Raw genomic sequence first — 23,146 nt, 5'->3', positions numbered from 1 at the left:
TGTACCAGACCAGAAGAGAGACCAGACCCCACTGTACCAGACCAGAAGAGAGACCAGACCAGACCCCACTGTACCAGACCAGAAGATAGACCAGACCAGACCCCACTGTACCAGACCAGAAGAGAGACCAGACCCCACTGTACCAGACCAGAAGAGAGACCAGACCAGACCCCACTGTACCAGACCAGAAGAGAGACCAGACCAGACCCCACTGTACCAGACCAGAAGAGAGAACAGACCCCACTGTACCAGACCAGAAGAGAGACCAGACCAGACCCCACTGTACCAGACCAGAAGAGAGACCAGACCCCACTGTACCAGACCAGAAGAGAGACCAGACCAGACCCCACTGTACCAGACCAGAAGAGAGACCAGACCCCACTGTACCAGACCAGAAGAGAGACCAGACCAGACCCCACTGTACCAGACCAGAAGAGAGACCAGACCCCACTGTACCAGACCAGAAGAGAGACCAGACCAGACCAGAAGAGAGACCAGACCCCACTGTACCAGACCAGAAGAGAGACCAGACCAGACCCCACTGTACCAGGCCAGAAGAGAGACCAGACCCCACTGTCCCAGACCAGAAGAGAGACCAGACCAGACCCCACTGTACCAGAGATAGGGCATTATGTCCCTGGGGAGAAAGAATGTGTACCTTGGAGAGATGCCCAGGTCCTGAAATACATCAAATAAATCAAATACCTGCTTACAGAGGACCAGCTTTCACAGAGCTCCTCATCAAACAAGGTGAGCTGTCAGTGGTCGGTCCTCATCACCAGAAAATCAAACACAAGAAAGCCCCTTTGAGCCAGGCAGGGCACTCTGCCCCAACAAGCAATGTAGGGTGTGTGTGTGTACTTACGCATGTGTGTGCATGCTACAGCAACACCATGCACTGATCCCACTTCCATTTTATTTTCCATTTAAAGGAGGGAAAAACGAGTTCAAAGTGACATGTAGGTAGAGTAAGTGCAGTGGAAGCTAACACCATGTCGGGTTTGGGATTTGGGGGTTGGGGTTTTCCCCTTTTCACAGAGTGCTGCTGCAACACAACTAACAGTACAACACAGCCTGAGCTATTACCCAAGGAGGGGGAAGTTGTGTAAAAAAATCCAAACTGAAAGGTGCATTGTGTGTTGTATTCTTCAGAGAATTGGGACTCAGATGCCTCCCAAATGACATGCCTTTCCCTACATAGTACCCTACTTTTGACCAGAGCTATATTGGCCCTGGTCAAAAGTAATGCACTATATAGGGTGCCGTTTGTGACATAGCCTTAATAACCTGAGGTTGGCTGGGTTTTTTTTCTAAAGAGAACATCAAGGAGATGTGTATTAAACACTGAACATGTAACTCTGTCACTTCCTCCCTGCCGCAGCTTTGGCTTCTACGTCTGGCTCTGATGTTGCCGCACCTACTCAAACACATGCATGTACATGATTGCACTTACTTACAAACACACTCATGTTCACACGTAGGCATGCACACACAGACACACACACCCCACTTCCCCAACCTCTCTCCAACCTCCACCTCCCCAACCTCCCTCCACCCTCCAACCTCCCTCCACCTTCCAACCTCCTCCACCTTCCAACCTCTCTCCAACCTACACCTCCCCAACCTCCCTCCACCCTCCAACCTTCCAACCTCCTCCACCTTCCAACCTCCCTCCAACCTCCACTTACACATCCAAAACCTCCCTCCACCCTCCAACCTCCAACCTCCACCCACCCACCCACCCGCCCACCCACACTCCAACCTTCCTACAACCTCCACCTCCTCAAACTCCCTCCACCCTCCAACCTTTCTCCACTCTCCAACCACCCTCCACCTTCCAATCTCCACCTCCCCAACCTTCCTCCACCTTCCAATCTCCCTCCAACCTCCTCCTCCCAAACCTCCCTCCATCTCCCCAACCTCCCTCCACAACCTCCCTCCACTCTCCAACCTTCCTCCACCTCCCAAATCTCTCTCCACCTCCCAAACCTCCCTCCACCCCCACCTCCCTAACCTCCCTCCACCCCCTAGCTCATCAACCTCCCTCCACCCCCACCTCCCTAACCTCCCTCCACCCCCTAGCTCCTCAACCTCCCTCCACGCCCCACCTCCCTAACCTCCCTCCACCCCCCAAATCAGCAGCACCACAGTTGGGTACACACATGTTGTACTGTTCTGTTCCTGAGAGTGTTACCTAATGGGTATCTCTCTCTCTCTCTCTCTCTCTCTCTCTCTCTCTGTCTCTCTCTCTCTCTCTCTCTCTCTCTCTCTCTCTCTCTCTCTCTCTCTCCTCCCGTCACCCTCTAACCAGGGTAAACCTCCTCCCGTCACCCTCTAACCTGGGTAAAACTCCTCCCGTCACCCTCTAACCAGGGTAAAACTCCTCCCGTCACCCTCTAACCAGGGTAAAACTCCTCCCGTCACCCTCTAACCTGGGTAAAACTCCTCCCGTCACCCTCTAACCAGGGTAAAACTCCTCCCGTCACCCTCTAACCAGGGTAAAACTCCTCCCGTCACCCTCTAACCAGGGTAAAACTCCTCCCGTCACCCTCTAACCAGGGTAAAACTCCTCCCGTCACCCTCTAACCAGGGTAAAACTCCTCCCGTCACCCTCTAACCAGGGTAAAACTCCTCCCTTCACCTTCTAACCTGGGTAAAACTCCTCCCGTCACCCTCTAACCAGGGTAAACCTCCTCCCGTCACCCTCTAACCAGGGGAAAACTCATCCCGTCACCCACTAACCTGGGTAAAACTCCTCCCATCACCCTCTAACCAGGGTAAAACTCCTCCCGTCACCCTCTAACCTGGGTAAAACTCCTCCCGTCACCCTCTAACCAGGGTAAAACTCCTCCCGTCACCCTCTAACCAGGGTAAAACTCCTCCCGTCACCCTCTAACCAGGGTAAAACTCCTCCCGTCACCCTCTAACCAGGGTAAAACTCGTCCCGTCACTCTGCTAATGTTTTAATTACATTGATACTTACGGATGTTAGCCATATATGGTGTTTCTGTATGTTCAGGGGTTGATACCTGGATCATTCTGTGCTACAGTATCTGGTTCACTAATGCATAATGGTTTTGCAACGTTATAGTTAGGCTTCTGCACCCGATTCGCTTAAAGTTATAACGTTTCCCCAACAAGCCAGACATCACTGCGTACAACCAGGGCCTGGACCACCGCAGGCTCCAACGACTGGACAAGAGCGCTGCAATTTTAGCTCACTTCAAAGATGCCAGCCAGTGAAAGAGAGCATTCATGCATTTATTTTGGCCAACCCAGTCCCACCACTGCTCTCCCCTTTATTGCCTCCTCACCTTTCCACCTCCCCCTCCTCCCCCCTCTCCCCTTCTCTCTCCAGTTCTAACCCCCAAGCTGGTTTAGATGAGCGATTAACGGTAGAAACAAGTGCAAATAGAGTTTGCTTTGGCACTGAGAAGAAGGCCACTGTTGACACAGTTTACGGAAATCACTGTCTCTTTCTCTCTCTCTCTCTCTCTCTCTCTCTCTCTCTCTCTCTCTCTCTCTCTCTCTTCTCTCTCTCTCTCTCTCTCTCTCTCTCTCCCTAAGTTGAATAGTCAGCAGAGGTGAGGGACGGGGGTGGCTACCCCTGTCGGGGGCCTCAGTGTGTCCACACAGGTAGGCTTCAGTCCTCGGGCCCCCTGCATCTCCAGAGATCCATAAATATAACCAAAGAGGGAGGGAGAGCAAGAGAGAGAGAGAGAGAAATATAAATAAATATGCAAAGGTATTATATGCTCAATTATCACTGTAACTGATCTATTTGCCACGTCAACAGACTAGCGATGTCACTAAGCAACGTCTATAATTCAGAACCCCGTCTCCTCCGGACCCACATTTAACTGTTGATGACACATTTAGAGACTGCAGTGTAGGCCAGTATTAAAGCCGCAGTCTACGATCTATAGGCCAGATTTAAAGCCGCAGTCTACGATCTATAGGCCAGATTTAAAGCCGCAGTCTACGATCTGTAGGCCAGATTTAAAGCCGCAGTCTACGATCTATAGGCCAGATTTAAAGCCGCAGTCTACGATCTATAGGCCAGATTTAAAGCCGCAGTCTACGATCTATAGGCCAGATTTAAAGCCGCAGTCTACGATCTATAGGCCAGATTTAAAGCCGCAGTCTACGATCTATAGGCCAGATTTAAAGCCGCAGTCTACGATCTATAGGCCAGATTTAAAGCCGCAGTCTACGATCTATAGGCCAGATTTAAAGCCGCAGTCTACGATCTATAGGCCAGATTTAAAGCCGCAGTCTACGATCTATAGGCCAGATTTAAAGCCGCAGTCTACGATCTATAGGCCAGATTTAAAGCCGCAGTCTACGATCTATAGGCCAGCTTGGACTTTATTAAATCTGTCGAATACAAATTCAGAGGAAGTGTTGATTCACTGGCTTTAATTTACTTCCTGGTTTTGTTTGATGTGGGACGTTGGTGGTGTAGGTTGTGACTAATAATCCTGTAATTCTGCACTTCCTCCAACCTGTTATTGAAGGGGGGGGTTTTAAGAGGTCGCACAAAGGTTCTGAACAGAGTCCAGAGTGTCATAAGACTTGAACAGCTGGTGTTTCCTCTCCATCCTCTCCATATATTCTCTGTTTATTGGACGGTCATCACCAACCCTAGCCCATAGCATATCATATGATCTGATTTCAGGACATTCCTGTGTCGGCCATCTGCTCAGGAGGCCCCAGTCTGTAAACTAGTCTGGGACTAGTCAGGATCTAGGATCTATAATCCAGCTCTAGGACTGAGTCTGTGATTGTCCCACCAGTAACTACAGCTCTAGGAGTGAGTCTGTGATTGTCCCACCAGTAACTACAGCTCTAGGACTGAGTCTGTGATTATCCCCCTAGTAACTACAGCTCTAGGAGTGAGTCTGTGATTATCCCCCTAGTAACTACAGCTCTAGGAGTGAGCCTGTGATTGTCCCCCTAGTAACTACAGCTCTAGGAGTGAGTCTGTGATTATCCCCCTAGTAACTACAGCTCTAGGAGTGAGTCTGTGATTGTCCCCCTAGTAACTACAGCTCTAGGAGTGAGTCTGTGATTATCCCCCTAGTAACTACACACATACAGTTATGGGGCTCATGAGTGTTGCGTTTATGGTGTGAGGTGAAGGGGATAGAAGGGTGTGTGTGTGTATGCCTCCCAGGTGTGTATTCCTCCATTTGTGTGTTTGTTTGTGTGTGTGTGTGTGTGTGTGTGTGTGTGTGTGTGTGTGTGTGTGTGTGTGTGTGTGTGTGTGTGTGTGTGTGTGTGTGTGTGTGTGTGTGTGTGTCAGAATCAAAATCACTTTATTCACCAAGTACAATTCTACGGACTGTGATCATGTAATCATGTGAGCATGTATCTGCATGTATGTCCAAATGTCAACTGATTCTGTGTGTATACATACAGTATGCATTATAGTTAAAAGTGTTTGTGTGTTGGTGCAGTTGAACATAAACACTCCTCCCCTCCCACCCTTCGGGTCACGTCTCCCACCTTCGTCTCTTCCCCCAGAATCCGAAACCCGACGCTGGAAGTCAGGCAGTTGGAGCATCCCACTGGCTGATTAGGGGGGGACCCACCACGCTGCCGGTGTTACAGTCTGGCTCAGGTGTCCCATTTGTCACACCCACAGGCCCCCAAGCCACCTGGCGGCTCGCACCCCAGTCTGAGGCACTGTCGCTGGGCTAGAGAGGCAGACAGACAGGGCCCCTCTGGGTCAGTTAGTCTCCAGGGTTCTATATATCGTCCCGGCTGTTGAAGTTTCTAAAGTTCTCGTCTCTCGTTAAAAGCCAGACCTGTCTTGTTAAATCACGGAGCTGTCGTCTATACATCACACACCTGGTGGGACATGTATGGCTGCAGAACAATGGCTGTCATAAGGGCTGGAGAGGAGAGGGATGGTTCTGAGAAAATAGGGCATTCAAAGAGCAATCATCCCGACTCCTCAGAGGGATAACGTGTGTGCAGGCAGGCAGGCAGGCAGGCAGGCAGGCAGGCACACACACACACACACACACACACACACACACACACACACACACACACACACACACACTCTAGGATCCCGTCGTAATGGTGTGGCAGGAGCGGGTCGTGGTCACAGTGGAATCTCTCTGTGTGGGTAGTACACATGGATGCTGCTTTGTCTCCATGCTCCTAATACCAGCACAGCTCCACTGTTAGACCTGACAGCAGAGAGGTGATAGGATGAGCATGGTGTCTGAATGGTGTCTGAGGTGCGGTAGAGCCCACACAATTACACTGCTGGTGTTGTTTGGGCGGGGCACTGGAAGGGGTGTTTATGCTCACACACACACACAATCAGGAAAGCACGCACGAATGTACACAGGGAGGCACACACCTGTACATGCACACACACCCTCTGGGCACTGTGGTTCGGCATTCCCCCTCATTCCCATCCAACTTGATAGCTGACAGCTTGCAGAAAGGAACAGATCATAACTCCCACACACACACACACACACACACACACACACACACACACACACACACACACACACACACACACACACACACACACACACACACACACACACACACACAGCGTATCACAACCCAGCTGGCATACAGTAATCCCTAACAGTGTTGTCATTGTCTACTCCCCACTCCTCTGGCTCAGGTCCATGCAGTCTCCATGGAGAAGACAAGGCCTACAGGCTAGCTGGTCTCCCTTCTCCTCATTATGTACTGACCTACATCTGACCTCTGCCTCCTCACAGCTTCCTTCAGAGTCACTGAAAACAGGAAGGAAATTTACATTTGATGATGACTGGTGATGTCAATAAAATGTCAAATGATGACCAATACAGACTAGCGACACAGAGGACAATGACAGACATGGGGAAAAATCCTAACTTAAGCAATGCAGTGTACCACTCAAAGGTTACTATGAACTCTATCTCTCATTGAAATCAATACATTGGCCTCAAAGTTTAATCCTGACATGAAAGTCTGATGTTAGAATTCAGCCCTAATTAAATACTAAAAAGGTAAGAGCACCTTCCCACTTCATCAACAGAACAACTCAAGAACTCCCCGTCTCCCTCTCCGTGGCCCAGAGCTCTGGTAGGAAATCTGGCTCCAACATCAAGACTTCCATGGAAGCACAGTCTGAGATCCAGTCAGCCAGTGAGTTCACAAACAGTGAACCTCGCCAAACATCGCAGACAGCTGCCCTGTACCAAATACCAGGACAGAGAGATAAAGCACAGAGAGCTGAGGACACCGACCCTGGTACTGGAGAACTCTATGTTGTTCAGGCTTTTGTTCCAGCGCAGCACTAACACACTTGATTCATCTAATCAAGGTTTTGATGATCAGCTGATTGGTGGACTGATTGGCATTTATGTAGGGCTTGAGCAAAATCCTGCACACCCCACTCTCATTACCAATGTTTGGCTAAGAGAAAAATGTGTCTGGTGGTCCCAGATCTGTGTGCGCTGTGTTCAGCCAATGTCTATGGTTGTTGCCATTGTTTGGCATTGATAATGATCATAGGACTTGGCTATGGACGGCACCATCAAATCTGTGTCCAGGCTAGAGAGAGAGAGAGAGAGAGAGAGAGGCAGAGTAGAGAGAACAGGAGGAGGGAAAGAGCTTATGGCAACCTGACAACAATAACACTTAAAGCATGCATATCATCCCAGAAACATTCTATTTGGGGCTGGAGAGAGGTTAACACACCACTGTTATTCCCAGCTCCCCTTTGACCTCTCACACCCTCTCACACCCTCCCTTCCTGGCCTTGCCTCAGGCAGCCATGCTAATGGCCTTTTACACTGGTATGCAGAGTCTGTGTGTGTGTGTGTGTGTGTGTGTGTGTGTGTGTGTGTGTGTGTGTGTGTGTGTGTGTGTGTGTGTGTGTGTGTGCACTCATGCTTATGCATGCATGTGGGTGTGCATGTGTGTGTGTGGGTGAACAACACAGAGAAAATCCTGCCAACACTGCACGAAAAAACCACCCAATCCTCCTGAGTGCATAAGGGCTGTGAAACCCTAGGTGGTCCCTGAAGAGAGAAGGGAGTGGGAGAAAGAAAGACAGAAAGAAAGAAAGACAGAAAGAAAGAAAGAAAGAAAGAAAGAAAGAAAGAAAGAAAGAAAGAAAGAGGGGAGGGCAGGAGGTGTGTGGGGGAGAGAGTTCAAAGAGAGAGAGGGGAGACTGTCAGGTTGTCTGTGTCAACAACACAGAATATAATTGGCCTGTAGCCTGAGGCCTCTCCACAGTGAGGCCCCGGGGGGCCAGAGGGGCCACATCCCTGGCATTACATACAATTAGAGTAGCCAGAGGGTCAACTAGGCCAGCCAGGGGAGGTCCCAGGCCTGTCAGCCCCAGGGAGGGCTGCCCCTCTGCCACAGGGTGAGCCCAGGCAAGGCCCAGGTCACGGTGAAAGGCCCACACTAACACTAGGCTCCTGTCTGGTAGATAAAAGCTTCCTGTGAGTGTCACAGTGATCTGAGGGACTAAGGTAGGAGAGGGAGGGCTGACACTGCAAATTACACAGGAGGCGGGGAAGGGAGGGGATGGGAGGAGGGGATGAGGGGAGGAGAGGAAGAGGGGATGGGAGGAGGGATGGGAAGAGGGGAAGGGAGGAAGGGGGAGGGGTAGTGCAGGTTTGTATTGGTGATGGTTGTGTGTGTGCGTGTAAATGTGTCTGTATGTTTGTGTGTCTACAAAGGGTAACAACATTTTAAGATCAACCATGAATCCCAGTTACTATTAATTTTCTTAAATCCCACATACACTTTCTAACCTCCTTAACTACAATGACATTCCACCCTAACACTTTCACATGTTTCTGACAAGATCAGAGGATCTGGACAGTGTTTATGAGTGTCTCTGTTGGTTAGCCTGGCTTTGGTTTGACCCCATCCTTGACCTCTATCCTAATGTGATAAACAGGCCCAATCAGCAGAGGAAACACCGGGGAAGTGACTGGGGAAGTTAATATGACCTGCAGTCCAGGCTTCAAACACCACCAGCCCTCTGTTCTCCTCTCTTCCAGTGAACTAGTGAGAGAGACTGGAGGTCAACTAGTTCAGGCATTAAAAAGTTGTTTGGTTTAAAAGTAATGAGGGAAGTGGTTTTGTTGCGTCTAACCTCTACTCACCTCTCTTCAGACATCAGGCAACTAGTGCCATGTGGGAGGAAGGTCGGCTGGTTCAGGTCTAGAACCTTTTATTTTGTTTGTTCAAAACAGTTATGATGGAAATGGTTAGGTCTTTTCCCTCTGTTCTCCTGTGTTCTCCTCGGGTTTCCAATAAACCTGTGAGAGGCATGGAGTGAGGGTCATCTTAAAATCTTTTGTTTAAAAATGGGATTTATTCAAAGAAGTTAGTTATGTGAGGAAATGCTTCAGCTTCTCACATCTCCTGACAAGTCAACTAGGTGACAGAGAAAAGGGGAAGGTCAGTCGGTATTACCTATGTTAAAAGAAAAAGGTGAAGGAACTTTCTGCTTTGTTCAAAAATTGGATGTCCTCCAGTCATGTGGGGCGTTTTTCCTATTTTGTTGCATTACAACCTGTAAGTTAAATGTATTTTTATTTGGATTTCATGTAATGGACATACACAACATAGTCCAAATTGGTAAAGTGAAATTTAAAAAATATAAAACTGAAAAGTGGTGCGTGCATATGTATTCACCCCCTTTGCTATGAAGCCCCTAAATATGATCTGGTGCAAACAATTACCTTCAGAAGTCACATATTTAGTTAAATATAGTCTACCTGTGTATAATCTAAGTGTCACATGATCTGTCACATGATCTCAGTATATACACACCAGTTCTGAAAGGCCCCAGAGTCTACAACACCCTTAAGCAAGGGGCACCACCAAGCAAGCGGCACCATGAAGACGAAGGAGCTCTTCAAACAGGTCAGGGACAAAGTTGTGGAGAAGTACAGATGGGTTGGGTTATAAAAAATAAAATAAAAACATTGACCATCCCACGGAGCACCATTAAATCCATTATTAAAAAATATAAAGAATATGGCACCACAACAAACCTGCCAAGAGAGGGCCGCCCACCAAAACTCACGGACCAGGCAAGGAGGGCATTAATCAGAGAGGCAACAAAGAGATCAAAGATAACACTGAAGGAGCTGCAAAGATCCACAGAGGAGATTGGAGTATCTGTCCATAGGACCACTTTAAGCTGTACACAGAGCTGGGTTTTACGGAAGAGTGGCCAGAAAAAAGCCATTGCTTAAAGCAGAAAATAAGCCAACACGTTTGATGTTTGCCAAACGGTATGTGGGAGACTCCCCAAACATATGGAAGAAGGTACTCTGGTCAGATGAGACTAAAATGTAGATTTTTGGCCATCAAGGAGGACGCTATGTCTGGTGCAAACCCAACACCTCTTACCACCCCGAGAACACTAACACTATGAAGCATGGTGGTGGCAGCATCATGCTGTGGGGATGTTTTTCCATCGGCAAGGACTGGGAAACTGGTCAGAATTGAAGGAATGATGGATGGCGCTAAATACAGGGACATTCTTGAGGAAAACCTGTTTCAGTCTTCCACAGATTTGAGACTGAGACGGAGGTTCACCTTCCAGCAGTACAATGACCCTAAGCATACTGCTAAAGCAACACTCGAGTGGTTTAAGGGAAACATTTAAATGTCTTGGAATGGCCAAGTCAAAGCCCAGACCTCAATCCAATTGAGAATCTGTGGTATGACTTAAAGATTGTTGTATACCAGCGGAACCCATCCAACTTGAAGGAGCTGGAGCAGTTTTGCCTTGAAGAATGGGCAACAACCCCAGTGGTTAAATGTGCCATGCTTATAAGAGACATACCCCAAGAGGCTTGCAGCTGTAATTGCTGCAAAATGTGGCTCTACAAAGTATTGACTTTGGGGGGGTGAATAGTTATGCAAGCTCAAGTTTATTTTTTTGTCTAATTTCTGGTTTGTTTCACAATAAAAAATATTTTGCATCTTTGAAGTGGTAGGTATGTTGTTTAAATCCAAATGATACAAACAGAACAAAAATTACATTTTTTTAGAAGAATGCTAAGGGGGTGAATACTTTCGCAAGACACTATAAATGCTCCAGTTGGGAGAAGGGTTGGATACAGCCATAGAGTTAGCGTATATACCTGACAGTATATGTACATAAACATTAACTATTTCTCCATGTCTAGGAATATACAGTAGCCATTCACTTAGCCCTACATTTAGCCAGGATGCCATTGTCTTCCAGAGACTGGCTGGTCCTTTGGGTTTATGACTGAATAGCCAGACCTGTAGTCTCCTCACGGGCTTCCATGCTATTCCATCTCTCACACACACACACACACACACACACACACACACACACACACACACACACACACACACACACACACACACACACACACACACACACACACACACACACACACACACACACACACCTGCCTCTGGACATCGTGATGCGTGATGAGCCAGGGTGAAGCCAGGAGAGACCAAACAGAAGCACTATATTGTCATGGCAGCTTCTCTGATTCAGACAGATTATGACACGTTTCATCTCATCATAGTCTTTACTGTATTTCCAAATACATTTGCGAGCGTCTCACATTCTATCAGTCTGGGCTGCGTTAGAGACTCCAGATGACTTCATGTAACTAGAGAGGAGTGGTGGAGAAGAGGAACGAGGGAGGAGGAGAAGGGAGGAGGAGGAGGGAGGAGGGAGGAGGAGGGAGGAGGAGGGAGCCTGGTCTGGGTTACATGTTCTGTTCTTCTGGTTCACTCTGGTCTAGGATGAAATGGTGGTGAGTGAAAGTGAAAATAAACAACAAAAAGAACCTGTCTGCCTCCTTTTTGACCATTTTCCTTTTTTTTCTCTTGGAGGCCTGTTGGCTGCATGTAACAATATCTTTGAAAATCCGTTTGTGAGATTTAACAGTGTTTTCGTTTCAGGGATTGGTCCCCCATGTAACTCGATCTGTGACAGTTCAACCATATACCCCCAAATCCCCCCCCACCACCACCACCACCACCACCACCACCACCACACTCCAACCCCTCTAGCCCCCCCTGCAACCCGTCAACACACACACACACATTGGGTGACCCCTCTGAAGGAATTTGGTTCTGCATGTAACGTTATACTGCATATGTCAGAGCTCTCCTTTTACTGAGACCATTTTGCCCCTTTACAGTATGGGACAGGACAGAACAGGGGGCGGGTTGAGGGGTGCCGTGGTACGTTGGGGGTGTTGGGGAGGGGTGCATCAGATTCCCCCCTACCCCAGGGATAGAGCTACAGACCCAGTGAGCTCATGTTTTGTCAGCAGGCATCAATCTCTCCTTTCTGTCACTTCTTCTCCCCTCCAACCTCTGACCCCTGACACCTAACCGTGCCCCTCGGCCTCGGTTACAAGGTTCCTGGCTTTCTCATTGGTGGACCGGGGGGTCCAGCTGAGATTGGGTGATCTCTCCCTTTCATGCTACAGTCTGCCCCAGGGGAATGCTGTCTCTGTAGTTACATGGTGGAAGGCTTTGCTGTTTCTGTCTCACTGTACATGACAGTCTACAACAGGGGTTGGAACTCAAAACAATTCTCCAATCGTTTAGTTCTGAACAGAACCACAATTTTTTGCGTTCCGTTCCACTGAAGAAAAATAATAATTTCTGAACAGGTTGTAACCCAAAGAAATTCACTGTTTATATCATTCATCTCTGTTCTTGTTTTAACCTGTGAAATCAACAGTTTTCTCAATTTAGCTCATTGTATTACCAGTCAGTGTGGATACAGCAGGCAAGTTAGTTTTTTACATGAGTGATGGACAGACAAGTGTAGCCTATGGCGCAAGATGAGACTGAAATTCTACAGGTGGCGAGAGATTGAGAGAGGGTTGAGGAGGAGACTTGAAGCACTGGGCATCTTGTTATGCATGTAACACTCTGGGCTCCTGAGTGGCGCAGTGGTCACTGCATCTCAATACAATAAGGCATCACTACAGTCCCTGGTTCAAATCCAGGCTGTATCAGATCCAGCTGTGATTGGAAGTTCCATAGGGCAGTGCACAATTGGCCCAGCGTTGTTCGGGGTAGGTGGTTATTGTAAATAAGAATTTGTTCTTAACTGACTTGCATAGTAAAATTTAAAAAATGACATCCATTATCAGAATTTGTTGCACAGGAGGAGTGGCTTCTAAGGAGGAGCTTTTATGGTAATTTGAGCTAGCTAGCTAATAAGCTTGTGTGTGCAGAGCGGCACCAGAATCAAAAACACATCTTACCTTTTTGTAGTTAATAAATCCAACATTAAATGTGATAACTATGTTTACAGTACCCTTACCTAGCATTGAAAAAGTTAATCCATTCTTCTCTAGCTTTCTGAGTGTTAGAGTGAGGGCTTTGCATCGGTACTTTGTTGCGTTTTTTTGTGAGACCATAAAAAAATGCCTGGAACGTAAAATAATGTTATTAAACGGTTCCCATGCTGTTTAAATAATGGTTCTCTTCCAGAACAGTATGGATCACTTTCGTTCTAGGTTCTGTTTCTGTTCCTTAAAAAGTTGTTGTTTTCTGTTCTGTTCCATGAACCGCTGGTCTATAGGGCTTACTGTACAGGTCAGTCTATAGGGCTATTCTGTCTTACCGTACATGCCAGTCTACAGAGCTGGCCCGTCTTACTGTACATGGCAGTCTACAGAGCTGGCCCGTCTTACTGTACATGGCAGTTTATAAGGCTGTCCTGTCTTACTGTACATGCCAGTCTACAGAGCTGGCCCGTCTTACTGTACTTGGCAGTTTATAAGGCTGTCCTGTCTTACTGTACATGTCAGTCTAGGTGATGGCCCGTCTTACTGTACATGCCAGTCTACAGAGCTGGCCCGTCTTACTGTACTTGGCAGTTTATAAGGCTGTCCTGTCTTTCTGTACATGGCAGTTTATACGGCTATCCTGTCTCACTGTACATGACAGTCTAGGGCTGGCCTGTCTTACTGTACATTGCGGTCTATAGGGCTGTTTTTATCTTACTGTACATGGCAGTCTATAGGGCTGGTCTGTCTTACTGTACATGGCAGTCTATAGGGCTGGTCTGTCTTACTGTACATGACAGTCTAGGGCTGGCCCCTGTTAGTGTATATGGCAGTCTACAGGGCTGGCCTGTCTTACTGTACATGACAGTCTAGGGCTGGCCCCTCTTAGTGTACATGGCAGTCTACAGGGCTGGCCTGTCTTACTGTACATGGCCGTCTATAGGGCTGGCCTGTCTTACTCTACATGCAGTTTATACGGCTGTCCTGTCTTACTGTACATGACAGTCTAGGGCTGGCCCCTCTTAGTGTACATGGCAGTCTACAGGGCTGGCCTGTCTCACTGTACATGACAGTCTATAGGGCTGGCCTGTCTTACTCTACATGCAGTTTATACGGCTGTCCTGTCTTACTGTACATGTCAGTCTATACGGCTGGCCTGTCTTACTGTACATGGCTGTCTATAGGGCTGGCCTGTGTTACTGTACATGTCAGTCTATAGGGCTGGCCTGTGTTACTATACATGTCAGATGTCAGTCTATAGGGCCATTCTGTCTTACTGTACAGGTCAGTCTATAGGGCTGTTTTATCTTACTGTACACAGCCGTCTCTAGGGCTGACCTGTCTTACTGTACAAGGCAGGCTACAGTGCTGGCCTGTCTTATTATACATGTCAGTCTATAGGGCTGGCCTGTCTTACTGTACATGTCAGTCTATAGGGCTGGCCTGTGTAACTATACATGTCAGATGTCAGTCTATAGGGCTGTTTTGTCTTACTGTACAGGTCAGTCTATAGGGCTGTTTTGTCTTACTGTACAGGTCAGTCTATAGGGCTGTTTTGTCTCACTGTACAGGTCAGTCTATAGGGCTGTTTTGTCTTACTGTACAGGTCAGTCTATAGGGCTGTTTTGTCTTACTGTACCAGTCAGTCTATAGGGCTGACCTGTCTCACTGTCCACGACAGTCTCTACGGCTGGCCTGTCTTACTGTACATGTCAGTCTATAGGGCTGGCCTGTGTTACTATACATGTCAGATGTCAGTCTATAGGACTGTTTTGTCTTACTGTACAGGTCAGTCTATTGGGCTGGCCTGTCTTACTGTACCAGTCAGTCTATAGGGCTGACCGGTCTTACTGTACATGAAAGTCTATGGGGCTGGCTTGTCTTACTGTACATGTCAGTTTATACGGCTATCCTGTCTTACTTTACATGACAGTCTAGGGCTGGCCTGTCTCACTGTACATGGCCGTCTATAGAGCTGGTCTGTCTCACTGTACAGGTCAGTCTATAGGGCTGTTTTGTCTTACTGTACATGTCAGTCTATTGGGCTGGCCTGTCTTACTGTACCAGTCAGTCTATAGGGCTGACCGGTCTTACTGTACATGAAAGTCTATGGGGCTGGCTTGTCTTACTGTACATGTCAGTTTATACGGCTATCCTGTCTTACTTTACATGACAGTCTAGGGCTGGCCTGTCTCACTGTACATGGCCGTCTATAGAGCTGGTCTGTCTCACTGTACACGGCAGTCTATAGGGCTGACCTGTCTTACTGTACATGTCAGTCTATAAGGCTGACCTGTCTCACTATACATGGCAGTCTATATGGCTGACCTGTCTCACTGTACACGGCAGTCTATAGGGCTGACCTGTCTCACTGTACACTGCAGTCTATAGTGCTGGCCTGTCTCACTGTACATGACAGTCTATAGGCAACAGCAAATGTAATAAATTCTATACTATTTTATTTTATTCTGTTCTATTTTGTTATATTCAAATTATATTGTTTTCTATTCTATTCTAGTCTAGTCTATTCTAGTCTAGTCTATTCTAGCCTCATCCATCTTTCTATGAATATCTATTTGTTTAGTTTCTATTATGTTCTTGGATCTGGTTTCTCTCTATCTTGATCTGCTTCATTTCCTCTGCTCCATGACATCCTCTGCTCCATAACATCCTCTGCTCCATGACATCCTCTGCTCCATGACATCCTCTGCTCCATGACATCCTCTGCTCCATGACATCCTCTGCTCCATGACATCCTCTGCTCCATAACATCCTCTGCTCCATGACATCCTCTGCTCCATGACATCCTCTGCTCCATAACATCCTCTGCTCCATAACATCCTCTGCTCCATGACATCCTCTGCTCCATGACATCCTCTGCTCCATGACATCCTCTGCTCTATGACATCCTCTGCTCCATGACATCCTCTGCTCCATAACATCCTCTGATCCATGACATCCTCTGCTCCATGACATCATCTGCTCCATGACATCCTTTGCTCCATGACATCCTCTGCTCCATGACATCCTGCTCCATGACATCCTCTGCTCCATGACATCCTCTGCTCCATGACATCATCTGCTCCATGACATCCTCTGCTCCATGACATCCTCTGCTCCATGACATCCTCTGCTCCATGACATCATCTGCTCCATGACATCCTCTGCTCCATGACATCCTCTGCTCCATGACATCCTCTGCTCCATGACATCCTCTGCTCCATGACATCCTCTGCTCCATGACATCCTCTGCTCCATGACATCCTCTGCTCCATGACATCCTCTGCTCCATGACATCCTCTGCTCCATGACATCCTCTCCATGACATCCTCTGCTCCATGACATCCTCTGCTCCATGACATCCTCTGCTCCATGACATCCTCTGATCCATGACATCATCTGCTCCATGACATCCTCTGCTCCATGACATCCTCTGCTCCATAACATTCTCTGCTCCATGACATCATCTGCTCCATGACATCCTCTGCTCCATGACATCCTCTGCTTCATTTCCTCTGCTCCATGACATCATCTGCTCCATGACATCCTCTGCTCCATAACATCCTCTGCTCCATGACATCCTCTGCTCCATGACATCCTCTGCTCCATGACATCCTCTGCTCCATAACATCCTCTGCTCCATGACATCCTCTGCTCCATGACATCCTCTGCTCCATAACATCCTCTGCTCCATAACATCCTCTGCTCCATGACATCCTCTGCTCCATGACATCCTCTGCTCCATGACATCCTCTGCTCTATGACATCCTCTGCTCCATGACATCCTCTGCTCCATAACATCCTCTGATCCATGACATCCTCTGCTCCATGACATCATCTGCTCCATGACATCCTTTGCTCCATGACATCCTCTGCTCCATGACATCCTCTGCTCCATGACATCCTCTGCTCCATGACATCCTCTGCTCCATGACATCCTCTGCTCCATGACATCCTCTGCTCCATAACATCCTCTGCTCCATGACATCCTCTGCTCCATAACATCCTCTGCTCTATGACATCCTCTGCTCCATGACATCATCTGCTCCATGACATCCTCTGATCTATGACATCCTCTGCTCCATAACATCCTCTGCTCCATGACATCCTCTGCTCCATGACATCCTCTGCTCTATGACATCCTCTGCTCCATAACATCCTCTGCTCCATGACATCCTCTGCTCCATGACATCCTCTGTTTCATAACATCCTCTGCTCCATAACATCCTCTGCTTCATTTCCTCTGCTCCATGACATCATCTGCTCCATGACATCCTCTGCTCCATGACATCCTCTGCTCCATAACATCCTCTGCTCCATGACATCCTCTGCTTCATTTCCTCTGCTCCATGACATCATCTGCTCCATGACATCCTCTGCTCCATGACATCCTCTGCTCCATAACATCCTCTGCTCCATGACATCCTCTGCTCCATGACATCCTCTGCTCCATGACATCCTCTGCTCCATGACATCCTCTGCTCAAATCAAATCAAATCAAATGTATTTATATAGCCCTTCGTACATCAGCTGATATCTCAAAGTGCTGTACAGAAACCCAGCCTAAAACCCCAAACAGCAAGCAATGCAGGTGTAGAAGCACGGTGGCTAGGAAAAACTCCCTAGAAAGGCCAAAACCTAGGAAGAAACCTAGAGAGGAACCAGGCTATGTGGGGTGGCCAATCCTCTTCTGGCTGTGCCGGGTGGAGATTATAACAGAACATGGCCAAGATGTTCAAATGTTCATAAATGACCAGCATGGTCGAATAATAATAAGGCAGAACAGTTGAAACTGGAGCAGCAGCACAGTCAGGTGGACTGGGGACAGCAAGGAGTCATCATGTCAGGTAGTCCTGGGGCACGGTCCTAGGGCTCAGGTCCTCCGAGAGAGAGAAAGAAAGAGAGAATTAGAGAGAGCATATGTGGGGTGGCCAGTCCTCTTCTGGCTGTGCCGGGTGGAGATTATAACAGAACATGGCCAAGATGTTCAAATGTTCATAAATGACCAGCATGGTCGAATAATAGTAAGGCAGAACAGTTGAAACTGGAGCAGCAGCATGGCCAGGTGGACTGGGGACAGCAAGGAGTCATCATGTCAGGTAGTCCTGGGGCATGGTCCTAGGGCTCAGGTTCTCCGAGAGAGAGAAAGAAAGAGAGAAGCAGAAAATTAGAGAACGCACACTTAGATTCACACAGGACAGCAAATAGGACAGGAGAAGTACTCCAGATATAACAAACTGACCCTAGCCCCCCGACACATAAACTACTGCAGCATAAATACTGGAGGCTGAGACAGGAGGGGTCAGGAGACACTGTGGCCCCATCCGAGGACACCCCCGGACAGGGCCAAACAGGAAGGATATAACCCCACCCACTTTGCCAAAGCACAGCCCCCACACCACTAGAGGGATATCTTCAACCACCAACTTACCATCCTGAGACAAGGCTGAGTATAGCCCACAAAGATCTCCTCCACGGCACAACCCAAGGGGGGGGGCGCCAACCCAGACAGGATGACCACAACAGTGAATCAACCCACTCAGGTGACGCACCCCCTCCAGGGACGGCATGAGAGAGCCCCAGTAAGCCAGTGACTCAGCCCCCGTAATAGGGTTAGAGGCAGAGAATCCCGGTGGAAAGAGGGGAACCGGCCAGGCAGAGACTTCAAGGGCGGTTCGTTGCTCCAGAGCCTTTCCGTTCACCTTCCCACTCCTGGGCCAGACTACACTCAATCATATGACCCACTGAAGAGATGAGTCTTCAGTAAAGACTTAAAGGTTGAGACCGAGTTTGCGTCTCTGACATGGGTAGGCAGACCGTTCCATAAAAATGGAGCTCTATAGGAGAAAGCCCTGCCTCCAGCTGTTTGCTTAGAAATTCTAGGGACAATTAGGAGGCCTACGTCTTGTGACCGTAGCGTACGTGTAGGTATGTACGGCAGGACCAAATCAGAGAGATAGGTAGGAGCAAGCCCATGTAATGCTTTGTAGGTTAGCAGTAAAACCTTGAAATCAGCCCTTGCTTTGACAGGAAGCCAGTGTAGAGAGGCTAGCACTGGAGTAATATGATCAAATTTTTTGGTTCTAGTCAGGATTCTAGCAGCCGTATTTAGCACTAACTGAAGTTTATTTAGTGCTTTATCCGGGTAGCCGGAAAGTAGAGCATTGCAGTAGTCTAACCTAGAAGTGACAAAAGCATGGATTAATTTTTCTGCATCAGTTTTGGACAGAAAGTTTCTGATTTTTGCAATGTTACGTAGATGGAAAAAAGCTGTCCTCGAAATGGTCTTGCTCTATGACATCCTCTGCTCTATGACATCCTCTGCTCCATGACATCATCTGCTCCATGACATCCTCTGCTTCATTTCCGCTGCTCCATGACATCCTCTGCTCCATGACATCCTCTGCTCCATAACATCCTCTGCTCCATAACATCCTCTGCTCCATGACATCCTCTGCTCCATGACATCCTCTGCTCCATGACATCCTCTGCTCCATGACATCCTCTGCTCCATGACATCATCTGCTCCATAACATCCTCTGCTCCATGACATCCTCTGCTCCATGACATCCTCTGCTCCATGACATCCTCTGCTCCATAACATCCTCTGCTCTATGACATCCTCTGCTCCATGACATCATCTGCTCCATGACATCCTCTGCTCTATGACATCCTCTGCTCCATAACATCCTCTGCTCCATGACATCCTCTGCTCCATGACATCCTCTGCTCTATGACATCCTCTGCTCTATGACATCCTCTGCTCCATAACATCCTCTGCTCCATGACATCCTCTGCTCCATGACATCCTCTGCTTCATAACATCCTCTGCTCCATAACATCCTCTGCTTCATTTCCTCTGCTCCATGACATCATCTGCTCCATGACATCCTCTGCTCCATGACATCCTCTGCTCCATAACATCCTCTGCTCCATGACATCCTCTGCTTCATTTCCTTTGCTCCATGACATCATCTGCTCCATGACATCCTCTGCTCCATGACATCCTCTGCTCCATAACATCCTCTGCTCCATGACATCCTCTGCTCCATGACATCCTCTGCTCCATGACATCCTCTGCTCCATAACATCCTCTGCTCCATGACATCCTCTGCTCCATGACATCCTCTGCTCCATGACATCCTCTGCTCCATAACATCCTCTGCTCCATGACATCCTCTGCTCCATGACATCCTCTGCTCCATGACATCCTCTGCTCCATGACATCCTCTGCTCCATAACATCCTCTGCTCCATGACATCCTCTGCTCCATAACATCCTCTGCTCTATGACATCCTCTGCTCCATGACATCATCTGCTCCATGACATCCTCTGCTCCATGACATCCTCTGCTCCATAACATCCTCTGCTCCATGACATCCTCTGCTCCATGACATCCTCTGCTCCATGACATCCTCTGCTCCATGACATCCTCTGCTCCATAACATCCTCTGCTCCATGACATCCTCTGCTCCATGACATCATCTGCTCCATAACATCCTCTGCTCCATAACATCCTCTGCTCCATGACATCCTCTGCTCCATGACATCCTCTGCTCCATGACATCATCTGCTCCATAACATCCTCTGCTCTATGACATCCTCTGCTCCATGACATCCTCTGCTCCATAACATCCTCTGCAATTCAGTCTCTTTTCTATATCCTCCTCATCATCCTATCAGTTCACTTCTTTCTCCTCCTCCTTCAGAAGACAAAGTGTTCTATCCATCTCTTATTCAATGGACCTGTCAGTGGACCTGTCAGTGGACCTGTCAGTGGACCTGTCAATGGACCTGCTTCCCTCAGCATAAAGGATGATGATGTCGGAACAAAGTGAGTCACACTGCTCTGGAGATGGAAGCTCTGGGCCTGCTGCTGGGGAGGGTATCGGGGGCTTGGAGGGGCATGCCGGGGCCAGGGGGTTACAGCAGAGGGAACATGACAAATCACTTGTGGAATCCCCTTCTCTTCCCATCTCCTTGATTCCCCTTGAATCATTAATCCAGCCTACCAGTCTGGTGTCATCCTCCCCAGTCATTATGCTGATCTGAGGGGTTTCTCTCCCTCTCCGTCTCTTTTCTGGGTCTGTCAATGAAACACTGAGGTCAAGAAACAGACAGGATTTCACGGGCATCCTTCACACTGTGACCTCCTGCATTTTTCTTTCTTCTTTCCACCAATACCGTGTCTCCCTTTCTGTCTCTCTCTTTGGTTATGGGGGAAGTAACGTGGACAATGTAGATTTTTGGGGGGTGGGGGGTGGTACCTGTCAGGCACAACCAGCTCACCCTCTCCATCACTCCTCCCCCCAATCTCTCCATCAATTCTCTTCATCATCTCTCCATCACTCAGTGTCCCTCGTCCATCACCGTCCGGTGAACCCCCAATTTCAGAGATATCACTTCCAACCCCCTGTACCCTCTCCCCCACCACCCTTTATTTCCTGTCTCACTCCATCTCCTTCTGTCCTCTCCTTCATTTCTCCCTCTCCTCCCGTGTGAAGCCGCCTGGCTTCCGTCCATCAGCTAGTCTCTCAGCCCAGATCCAGAATGCTGACCAGTTGGTTTGAAATGAACTTTTCCTATTATAGTTTGCATTCTAGAGCTCCTTGTTGTTTCAGACATCTCCTTCCTATGTAACAGGTGGCAACCTGTGCCAACCACAAGATTCCACAGGACACACATTTCCCACAGAAAATGTTTCTGTCTACAGCTTCTGTTCTCTGTTCTCCAGTGATATTTCTATAAATCTACTGTATATTAAAAAAACATTTATGGGATGTTGCAATGGTAACGTTAGCTGTAAACCATATTGGGTTCCATTGGAACAGTACCTAATGTTGTAGGAACGATCACTCTTTGCTGGGCAGTCCCTGTCCCATTTAGTCTATTCTGTTGAGGAAAACCTACTTTGTTATCCAGGCCTTTGTCCCCATCTGCAAATAATCAATACGCTGCAGCTGACATCAGCGCCCCCATGGCACTTAGCTACCTCAAAGACGCCAAATCAAAGAGAAGAAACCTGTATGGTCCTGTATTTAAACAGATCACGTTCTTCTTTCTTACTTTTACATTTTTTTTAGGCAGAGGCCCTACCCCTATGATGGTCCTTCCACTCCCCTCCTCCATCCCTCCACCACTCCCCTTCTCCATCCCTCCACCACTCCCCTCCTCCATCCCTCCACCACTCCCCTCCTCCATCCCTCCACCACTCCCCTCCTCCATCCCTCCACCACTCCCCTCCTCCATCCCTCCACCACTCCCCTTCTCCATCCCTCCACCACTCCCCTCCTCCATCCCTCCACCACTCCCCTCCTCCATCCCTCCACCACTCCCCTCCTCCATCCCTCCATCACTCCCCTCCTCCATCCCTCCACCACTCCCCTCCTCCATCCCTCCACCACTCCCCTCCTCCATCCCTCCATCACTCCCCTCCTCCATCCCTCCACCACTCCCCTCCTCCATCCCTCCATCACTCCCCTCCTCCATCCCTCCACCACTCCCCTCCTCCATCCCTCCACCACTCCCCTCCTCCATCCCTCCATCACTACACTCCTCCATCCCTCCATCACTCCCCTCCTCCATCCCTCCACCACTCCGCTCCTCCATCCCTCCATCACTCCCCTCCTCCATCCTTCCACCACTCCCCTCCTCCATCCCTCCACCACTCCCCTCCTCCATCCCTCCATCACTCCCCTCCTCCATCCCTCCACCACTCCCCTCCTCCATCCCTCCACCACTCCCCTCCTCCATCCCTCCATCACTCCCCTCCTCCATCCCTCCATCACTCCCCTCCATCACTCCCCTCCTCCATCCCTCCATCACTCCCCTCCTCCATCCCTCCACCA

Source organism: Oncorhynchus nerka, linkage group LG26 (genome assembly GCF_034236695.1).
Source record: "Oncorhynchus nerka isolate Pitt River linkage group LG26, Oner_Uvic_2.0, whole genome shotgun sequence".
NCBI lineage: Eukaryota > Metazoa > Chordata > Actinopteri > Salmoniformes > Salmonidae > Oncorhynchus > Oncorhynchus nerka.
Note: the sequence above shows the minus strand (reverse complement) of the source record.